General features: G+C 37.2%; 1 protein-coding gene and 1 pseudogene across 5 annotated transcripts in view; both read left to right on the top strand.

The window, feature by feature from the left end:
* The window catches only part of PRTFDC1 (phosphoribosyl transferase domain containing 1), an 81838-nt gene that overhangs the window by 14364 nt on the left and 56609 nt on the right, over nt 1–10865 (top strand). The gene's annotated exons all lie outside the window — the stretch shown is intronic.
* Nucleotides 5915–6033, top strand: LOC112475679 (annotated as a pseudogene).

Genomic DNA, 10865 nt, shown 5'->3' with positions numbered 1-10865 from the left:
CTGCCTGTAGTGTATGAGGGTTCCAGTTACTCCACATTTTACCAATACTTGGTATTGCCAGTTGTTTATTTTTAAAAATTTTCATTATCTTATCCGTTCCAATAGGTGATGGCATCTCATTATGATTTTAATTTACATTTCCATAAGGAATAATGATGTTGAACAGACTTTTTTTGGTTATTTGCTATCCATATAGCTTCTCTGATGAAGCGTTTGTTCAGATATCTTGTTCATTTTTAAAATTAGGTTGTTTGTTTTCTTATTATTGAGTTTTGAGAATTCTTTATATATTTGGCCATAAATGTTTTACTAGATAAAGGAATATGTTTTTGAATGTGTTTTGAATATATTTTCCAGCCAATGGTTTTTTCATTTTCATAATTTTTTCTAAAACATAATATAAAAATTTTTATAAACTCCAATTTATCAATTTTTTCTTTGTGGGACCATGCTTTTTGTGTATCTAAGTAATCTTTGTCTAATTCAAGGTCACAAAGAAGTTCTCTGTTTTCTTTGAGAAATTTCATTGTTCTGGGTTTAAATCTAGGTCTATGATCCACATTGTGTTAATTAGTATGGTACAGGTCAAGGTTCTTTTCCTTGCGCGTGAATGTCAGATTGTTCCAGGATCATTTGAAAATCAACTGACTCTGTGCGTATGGGTTTATTTCTGAACACTCTATCCAGTTCTGTTCATCTATGTGCTTATCCTTTTGTCAGTACTCTACTGTTTTGATTATTGTAGCTGCGTAAGTCTGGAAATCAGGTAGAGATGATGCTTAACAGGGGAAATTCCCCCGAGTTGCTGGGGGAGCTCAAGCCCTGCACAGAGAGAGAGAAAGAGACAGACAGACAGACAGACCGACAGGCAGAGTCAGAGACAGAGACAGAGAGAGAGAGAGAGAGAGAGAGAGAGAGAGAGAATCTTGACTAAGCACAGAAAGGATCCCAGTACGTGCCAAAGTTAGAGTCAAAAAGAACGTTTATTAGAGAAAGGTTAACACTCCGTAGACAGAGCGTGGTCTCCTCTCAGAGACAAAGAGTGAGAGATCCTAGAGAGAAAAGACAGTGAGAAAGACAGAGACAATGACAGTGAGAGGGATGGTGGCAAAGAGAGGGACAGAGACAATAAGAGGGACAGAGAAAAAGACGAGAGGGACTCAAGCGTTCCGGGAATCCAGTTTATGTATCTTTCTTGGTTTCTATGGACTAAAGTTTAAAGACCTCGTTTACCTATTTTCTTTTGATGGTATGAGTATACGGTGGGAAAGAAAGAGTATGTGGTGTAAAAGAAATGAGTCTGTGAGGAGAATGCGTGCTGGCAATCCCCAGCCTTTGATTCTAAATTCCCCATGGTTTTAGCCATAGGGAATGAATGATTGTGTTTATTTTGTGTAAGGCGGGACTTAAAGACTCTGTTTTCCTATTTTCCTTCATGGTGTGGGGAAATGGGTTGTTAGCAATCCCAGTAGAAATCTTCCTTTGTTCTGTAGGTTTCCATGGGGTCTGGCTGCAGGGCTGATCAGTACATTGCAGTCTCTAAATGTAGCTTGATTTAATATTTTGGTTCTCTCGCCCCTTCCTTACATTAGCATGTGTCCTATAACTTTGTCCTTTTTCATAACTATTTTAGTTCTTTGCTTTTCCATATACATTTTAAAATCATGTTGTTAATTTTTACAAAATAACCTGTTAGAATTTTTATTGAGACTGCTTTGAATCTATAGATCACTTTGGGAAGAATTAACATCTTACCATTATTTAGTCTTCCATGAACAAGGTGTATTTTCCAACTTATGTAGGTCTTATTTAACATCAGTGTTTTCTAGTTTTCAAGAGTCAGATGTTAGATAGACATATCTCTGAGGTTTACACCTAAACATTTAATGTTTTTCAGTCCTATTATATTTGGTAAGTTTTTCTTTGAATTTTAATTTCCAATTATTTATTGTTAGTATTTAGAAATATTATTGATTTTGTATATTGAAAACTATGACTTTTTAAAACTCTTAACTAGTTCTCATAGTTTTTTGAATATCCTTTTGGATTTTCTATGAAGACAATAATTTCTTCTGTGACTAGAGATGGTATTACTTCTTCCTTTCTAATTTGTATGTTTTTTATTTCTTTTTATTGTCTATTGAACTGGCTAGGACTTCCTATATAGTATGGTCAATCTTGCTGAAACTAACAGCATTGTAATCCATGTCAAATTAAACAATACTGCTATCTCTCACTGTCCATTTCTCTAAACATCCTTTCTATTTTATCTGTGTTTTAACTTATAGGCACACATTCTAACACTTATTAACAAACATTAACACTTATTAGCATGATAAACTCATGTTTATGTGATACTAGTTCAGAACAAACATTTGCATTTGTAAAACTCTTGTAACATTGTGATCATTAATCCTGCATTTAGAACAATATTTTCAAATTGACAGATTTTTGCTGGCAGTAGGGATGGGGGCGGAGGGGCCCTACCCAGTGTTCTGATGAAGGAGGAAGGCAATACTAGACTTTAAATCTTCACCACCTTCATCAATTCTCACACACACTGTGTATTTTAGCTTTTGTCCCACACTTAAATCCTGTAGGACCCATGAATGATGTCTTTCCCTTCTTACTAAATGTTCTTCCTCTTGTCTGTCACCAAAGTGACACAGATCATCTCCTGAGAGTTACCTGACATAAAAGCCTATCTGCTCACGCAGAGCAAGCTTTTCCCCCAATTAAGTATCCTCAGAAATGGATGGGAAAAAAAAAAACACATTCATAGTCTGGAGTATGACGGGAACAACTCTCTGCTCATAGCACATAAACTGTCCTCATCCAGAGAGGAATTAATTGCTGTTCTTAGGTTAGGCTTGAGTTGACCATCCCTTTCCTTACTTGAGCAATTTCAACATTCCAGAGGGCAGAGACCTATTAAAAAACAAAACAAAACAAAACAAAAAACCCCAAACTAATAAACATCACCAAATAAGGGGAACAGAATTAGGTCATTTTCCTCTGAGGGTATTTGGGGCTCCTGCATACCTCCAAACCAATTCATAGGGAACAGACATCTCGAAAACATCTCAGGAGAAACAAGGGCCACTACAATGTTCTTTCTCTTCCTTTAGAAATTTCTGGAAGGCTATCAGGACTCTGCATATTGTTGTGGGTGCTCGTCAAAAGCATCGTGTAGCTTTACTCTCTCCGACCTTCCTGCTCTGATTCTTTCTTAAATTTCTTTTTTTTGATGGGAAAAAAAAGTTGAAAGTTCAGTTTACTCAGAGGTAGTGTTTCTCTTGTCACAGCCATCAGCATTAGTAAGTCACTTTAGGAGCTCTTTTCCCAGGAGGGGGTCTCATTGTTTGATGCCCTCCACTGTTTACTAAAAGACCTTCCTGAGGGATAGATGGCTCCAAACATCTTAGGGCTCTAGGCAATTTGACTTGTCTTTGTTGTTATATTAAACTTCCCAGAAGACATGAAATGAATTTGCATGAATGATACCAATATATGGTAACACAGATTATTTAGAAATTGGCAGTAGGCTAATTCACTTGGAGAGCACGGCCAATATACTCCTGATCTTTAATGAAGTGAGGGAACTGGCAACCTGAATTCCTGAACATTTCAAGTTTTCCTTCCCCTCTCTCTTTTCCTTTTTCCTTCTGGCATTCCACTACTGTTCATTCAGCATTTGCTGAATTCATCTTCTCATTTAATCCTGACTGCAACTTGGCCAAGATAGCTCTCATCTCTTCTTTTATTAATGAAGAATAGAAAGCTCTGAGAGCTTAATTAACTCACCTAATGTCCCACAGCCAAAAAATAATAGAGATTGGCATCAGAGCCCAGATCCATCTGTCTCTCAAGCTTATGCCCTTTGAATGTATTATTTCCTATAGATTTTTCTAAGGTTTTCCACAAAACTACTGTTTCATGAAATGTTAATATATTTGCTAACATCTAAAAGGAAGTTGGTTTTATTTTTCTTCTACAATATATGTAAGATAAGTATTAAATACATATATATAATTATTATCGATAATTTGACTTTAAGAAATGGTGACCTTAGTTGAGAAAATCGGGAAGTTGCATGAGAGAGAACTTATTACATGTATGGCTTATTACATGCCATAGTATTCAGCGTTTATTTAACAAAGAATCAAATATCAATTATTTCTTATAAGAGTGTATTCGCCTATGGGGCCATATTTTTCAGCTACTCTAATGCAAGGATATGCTACATCTCATGAGTAGCTGTTTGTGTTCTATCACTGCATTATACATTAAATTTTTTTTTCGTAGAGTAATACATCCATGTGGATTAACAGACCAAATAGAGATAATTTGATTGTGGAAATTTTATGGAATAGACAACTCGAAAATGTTATGTGAAATATGACTTAAGAGGCTTTTAAATGCTTACTGGAGCTCACAGGAAGGTAAGGGATATCTTAGGGGCAGAAATGAAGTATATGAGAATCAGAATGTCAGTATGAACTGGTGCCTCCCAGGAGTTGGGGTTGGAGAGAGGGAGTGTCAGTCTCAGTAATCTGACTTTCACACCCATGCAGAGACAGACGATAAAGATTTGGACTCATATACAATGAGAAGTTGAAGGCCAGTGCCTTCAAAGGTGTATGTCTTTGGTGAAAAAATTCACCCATTACTAATGGGGGACCCAGAGAAACTAGCTCGCCTTTCTTGGCGTGGGCTGGAGTGGGAAAGTAAAGTATCCTGTGGGAAGTTTTAAACATGAGTCTCTACCACATGTGAATTTGGGGTTTTTAATTTACCTACATAGTCTTGGAAACTCCAGCCTGAGAATTTAGTATTAAAATTGGTCTCAGACCACAGTACCCTCCAGTACCTTGTGGGAGCAAATTGAACACCTCTCTAAAGGAAGTACCTTATCCAAGACAGGATGCCTACAAAGAAGCTTCATTTAACCTGAGCCTGCAAACCCAAAGCACAAAGGATACGTGGAAGCAATCCACATAGGCAAGGTCAGCTGGCAAAAATAAATAGCAGCAAAAGGTAAACAAATTATCTGGAAGAGAATATAAAATAACTCTACTTAATATGACTGAAGACATAAATGACAGTATTCAAAGAAAAGGTAAGACAACACGGGAAGAAAAAAATAAAAGGGAACTTTCAGAAGTGAAGTAATAAAATGTCTAGCAATGAAAAAGGAAATGATTGAATGGAATAGATAGCAATTCAGACGATAGGATAAATAGCAGATTGAATGTTATTATCTGTGTGAATTTTGAACTGGAAGATGGACCTGAGAAAACTTACCCAGAAGGTAACACAGATGTGAGAAAGGAAAGATAGGAGATATGAAAGATCGAAAGAAAAGACCCAAAATATGTCACATAGGAATTCTATAAGGAAAGACTAGAGAGAATTGAGGAGAGGCAACTTTTTATAAGATAATGCCTAATAATATTCTACAGTAGATGAAAGGCATGAATATTCAGATTCAGGAAGTACAGCAAGACCGTACCTAGACATGCAACAGTGAAAGTGAAAAACAAAACAGTTAATGAATAGATCATAAAAGCAACTGAGGAGAAAAGAAAAATTGCTTCTGAAAGAATTGCCACTATCTTATCACCAGTTTTCTTAAAGGCGACAACAGAATCAGAAGACATGCAGTAGTATTGTCAATATATTGAGAGAAAATAACTGTTAGCCTGGATTTCCATCTCTAGCTAGCTAATCTTTAACTCAAGTGTGAGTGCCAGCCAAAGACATAAGTAGTCTCATTCTGAGTTTCTTGGTAACAGACACTGGCTGAAAGCACCTTCTAAAGGTGTATTTTAGTAAGAAGGAAATTGAACCCAAAAGAGTGAATGTGATACAAAAAAATTGACAAGCATGTAATTAATCAAAAAAGTTTTGATTAGTCTACGGCCATGCTACCCTGAACGAGCCTGATCTTGTCTGATCTCGGAAGCTAAGCAGAGTCGGGCCTGGTCAGTACTTGGATGGGAGACTACCTAGGAAGACCAGGCACTGTAGGTGTAAAAAATAAAAAAATAAAAAAATAAGGGATCGCAAGATGACAAGGTCTTTGCAATCTGTGAGTTCAACCAAGGGTTGCCTCGCCTAATAAAGAAAGAAAGAAAGAAAGTTTTGATTGGTTAAAAAAGTTGATAAAATAATAACTGATTGTGACACATTTTGGTCATAAAACAAACAAGACAGAATTAAAATACCAAGCCACTCTCAGCTGTAAATGATCAGAGTAAAAACAGTCTTCTGTCCTGTTACTGTTTAGGAAAAGCATAAAAATGTTGAAGACTTGCAAACTTTAAATTAGGTATGCCTTTGAAAATTTAAGAGTAACCACTGAAAGAACAGAAATATTATGTACGTTATGTATAACTTCCCAGTAAGCAGAGAGGACCGAGATGTTAAGTAACATGTCCAAAGTCAAACAGCTCATAAATGGAGGATCTAATCTTCAAAGCAAGTTCAACTCCAGAGCCCAAGACTGAGACCACTAAAACACACTGTCTTTCTAGAGAGGTGTTGATGTACTGAGCTATATTAGGCTAAAGGGAGCAAAATGTCACCAAATGAATCGGCATCATTTTTTCCCTGAGCTTAATTTTGATATTTGCTGAACTCGGTTAAGCCATCACCCATAATTTCTGAAAGAATGGCAATATCTGTAATATAGACAGTTAACCTCTTATTTTTCTGAAGTAGTTTATACATTATATTAATAAAGTATGAAGAAGTACCTTCCAAGAAAATAAGTAATAAATATCGACATTTGGTTTTTCTGTAAATTCTGGGAAACTAGGACTTTCTTTTCATTTTTCTCCCTACACTATGGAGATTTTCCAAAGATATGAAGACTGACAACACCTGCTCACTCTCTGGATTCAGTTAAAGCTCTTGGGATGCCAAATCCAGCAGAATGGCACAGGAGCCTTGAACTCCAAGCTCCTTCCCAACTCCTGGAGGTGTAGAGACCTGAATCAAAGAGGAACAGGTATAATTTAGCTACTCAGTTTAGTGCGTTTTGAGAGAGCTCTGTGAGGGAAGGGTTGGGAGGCATTTTGGAACATCTATTCGAAGGGTCTTGGGAGTAGAGACCTGGGAGGATTCCACAGCAATCGGTGGGGAGTATTGGTAGGTGCCAGCAAGTGATTTTTCAGCCAGCTTTTTTGTGTGCGGACGTATCATTTGCCAAGCTTTCTTCCTTTATTCCCTCGTAAATGTCGCCTGGAATTAAAAGTTCATGAATTTATATACGATCCAGTGTGAGGATAAAGTTCAACTCTGGATGCAATACTCTGATGTCTTTGTTTTCCACCAGTTTTACTGTGAGCAAAGCAAAATCTTCATCAAACTTCGAGGCTCTAAAAACTGGAGAGATTTTATGTTAAGCAGGCTGTAGTCACCTTAGATCCTTCCCCTGTGCTGTTGGAACGTGCACTGCTTTGTATTAATTAATAATTCCCGTGTGTTGGCGGCACCAAGAGAAAGTTTTCTGGAGATAAAATACAAAGTATGGCTGCAGTAAGACTGAGGTTTGCCGTGTAGGAGGTGTGAACCCCCGGGGAAGCTGGCATCTTTGTAAAAGAGGCTCATTAGAGCTGAGGGTTGGCCACAAACCTAATCCCACAGGGAAGAGAAAAGCTGAAATACGTTTCTTCTCTCATTCCCACAGTTCAGAACACAAGGTTTAAGTCAGTCTTTGATGATCCATACTAGTGGGGAATGAGGACAGGCTAGTGTGTTTATGTATATATCTATATGTAATTTGTATGTGTGTGTACATATCTATATAGATATAGAAAAGATCTATCTATCATCTATCCATCATCTATCATCTACCTATCATCTATCTACCTATCTAGCTAGCTATCTTTTTTTAAGTAAGAAAGGAAGAAAAACTAAAGGAGTAGGGAAATAAAAGAATAGAAAAGGGAAGATGAGAGACAAAAGAAATTCTAAAATTTAACCATATTTTATTAAATCGAAGACATCGTAGATTGTAAATTAACTATTACTTAGTGTACCACTAAGAAAGAAAAAATGCTATAAATTAAGCTATGACTTGACATGCATTTTAAGATGCATCCTGATTTGGGGTATATTAAAATGTGAAGAAAATATACCCCTTGGAATTGATGAATCGGTAGTTCCCCTTTCTCTTGCAGTACCATTTGCAAGTGTTTGAATAGCTGAAATGTAACAGAAAACGTGGTCCGTGCCCTTTGATCGTTCTTAATTATTGGGTCCTGTAATAGTATTCCAGTATTCTTTTGCAAACAGTAGGGTATTCCTTTGAGGCTGCAGATTTTTTTCACCTTAGTATCTAAACTATTTTTAACCTCCTCAAAACACTTTGCAAACTTCAAAGGGAGGGTTATTTACTAAAGAATAAATCAGGGAGAGGCCTGGATGATTGGAATTATCCACATAAATCCTTAAAATTAATCGAAAGCATTTATGAAAACCAGAACGTAATTTCGGTGTGACTTCTGGAAAGAGACGCTAAAACATCTGTCATGTTCATATGTTACAGAAACAAAGAGTGCTGACATTACCTGTTTTGTCTTTGACCTTTGGTTCTTAAGATATATTTACTGCTGGCTTTCGGCACGCATGGATGAAAAGACTTGACATGAAGCAAATATCTATTTGACCTTAAAAAGAGATCGTCTAGCTTTTCCTAGATTGCTCTAAGAAAGTTTACTTTAAGATTTCTAATTCTTTCAAGTAGAAGATTTTTTTTTTTAAGTGAAACCAAAGCCCGTGTTTATAATAAAGTCAACGGTAGGGTTTATAACAACATTTTTAGTTATCAATCGTTACAGTCTTTACTTTGTAGATACCTATGTATTTTATTCATGTACATTCTTTGTATTCAAATTTAGTTGTCTATAAATGTAACAGAAAATGTATAGGACCCAATAATTAAGAATAACCAAAGGGCGAAGACCATGTTTCTGTTACATTACTAAGATGCTTATTAGGATGTCTCTTTCCTTATGAAAAGCAAACACTGAGAGGGCGAGTAAGAGAATAATGCAGAAGTAATTATTAAATTACAGAGGCAACCACATTTTCAGAGCCAGTCTGGGGACAGAGCTGTACTTAACTCAGTAACTGCCACAGGCTGGGGTTGAATCCAGAAGAAGGAACGAGAGCCAGCCTGGAGTGAGGCATACTGCGGAGTACACTTGGCTGCCAGCAAAGCAGCTGTAACAGGTAGTAGAGCGATGGGCTGAAAGACCATATCCTTTAGGGCTCCAAATACTAGGCTGGTAGGATTAGCCAGCTTGTATTCTACTATTGGTTCAACTAAATAGAAACTAATATATACTGAGTACTTATATATCATGGCCAGCTATTGTTCTAAGTGTTTTATGTGTGTAACTTATTACACCCTCACAAGACCCCTATGAAGTCAGTGCTACTAATACACCTTTTCACAGAGAGATTAGTCGGGCCCCCAAGAACGCATGGCTGGGAAGTGGAGGTCGGTCAGACTCCCAAACTGGGGCCTTTAACCACAATGCCACGTCTACCTCTTGGAGCCGTGGGTGAGGAAAAGGACCGTAATGCTTAGGAGGCGGCCAGGCAGGAGAAGGGAGCAACTCAGTTCTTTAAGAGTGCCGGGCAAGTTTCCAGGAAGGGACTTGGATGTAGACGACAGGACAAGGCATAAATCCAGCACACACGAAGAGCAGTGGATCTTGAGAACAAGGCATAGTGCCAAAACCAACAGGAGAGGCAAGTACTGAGCCGTGAGACCTTAGCCTCCGGTTGCCTGCCCCACAGTTCCAGAGTTCCAATCCCAGCTAAGATTCGCTGAGGTTGAGCCAGTAGGTGACATGGGGGCAGGTGACTTGGCTGTTGGGAGAGCAGGCTACAGAACTTGGGGAGTAGGCAGGGCCTGGCCCACAAGAGTCTGTGCACGAGGAATCCTGATGGCATTAAGTGCCTCAGGGTTGCAGTTATGTCCTTGTGTTGCTCCATTTATCTCTCACGTGTATGCTCTGGACCCCTTAAGCATGCTGCATGTGTATAATAAGCATGCTGTTAATCATTTACATTTATTTGGACCTGTTCTTTTCCAAATAGGATACAATATAGTATTTTATTTATTGTGTCCAGATAATGTCTAATTTTTGGATCCACATAATTTCAGGCAGCAAAAATCTTTGCCCTTCCTTCAGAAGTTAGGTTATTTTTATCATTTGTAACCAAAATAGAATGTAAAACCTGTCATCAAGGCCATAAAAGCCTTTTAAAAATTACATATTTTGTATGCATTTTATAAAAATACATATAGGATATAATAAAATGACTTGGAGAAAATATCTGATATTAATCTCTAAAAATTTTTATGATGGTCATTGTGCTATAATGCAATTTGAATTTAATGTGTTTATTCTCATTTTAGATTACAGTACAGATTAATTTATGGCATGAGTTTTCCATTATTAAATGCAATATTATTGTTAACAACTCAGGTAATTTTAATATTTATTAAAATGCTCGAGATCCATAGCTTTCAAGGACAACAGTTATCTAACTTTCTTTTTATTAATTTGGCATTCATATGGAAGGTAGTTTTGAAAATAGTTTCTTTTTTCTGTTTGCATAGCATTATTTTCTCTTTGAGAACAGAAATGGAATCCAAACAGAGACACTGACACATTAGAGAATAATACCATAAAAACAGAATGACTCTCAGTGAGAAAAAGGGCACGGCAATACGTCAAGGGCCCCAAAGCTCACGCCACAGAGAGAAAGGACTGGGCAGAAATGCCTCAGGAAAAGCCTAGGCTGTCATAGTAGACCAGTAGTCTGATGAATCAGCACTATTT

Source organism: Pteropus alecto, unplaced genomic scaffold, assembly GCF_000325575.1.
Source record: "Pteropus alecto unplaced genomic scaffold, ASM32557v1 scaffold11, whole genome shotgun sequence".
Classification (NCBI taxonomy): domain Eukaryota; kingdom Metazoa; phylum Chordata; class Mammalia; order Chiroptera; family Pteropodidae; genus Pteropus; species Pteropus alecto.
This window is presented reverse-complemented; position numbering and strand designations above follow the sequence as displayed.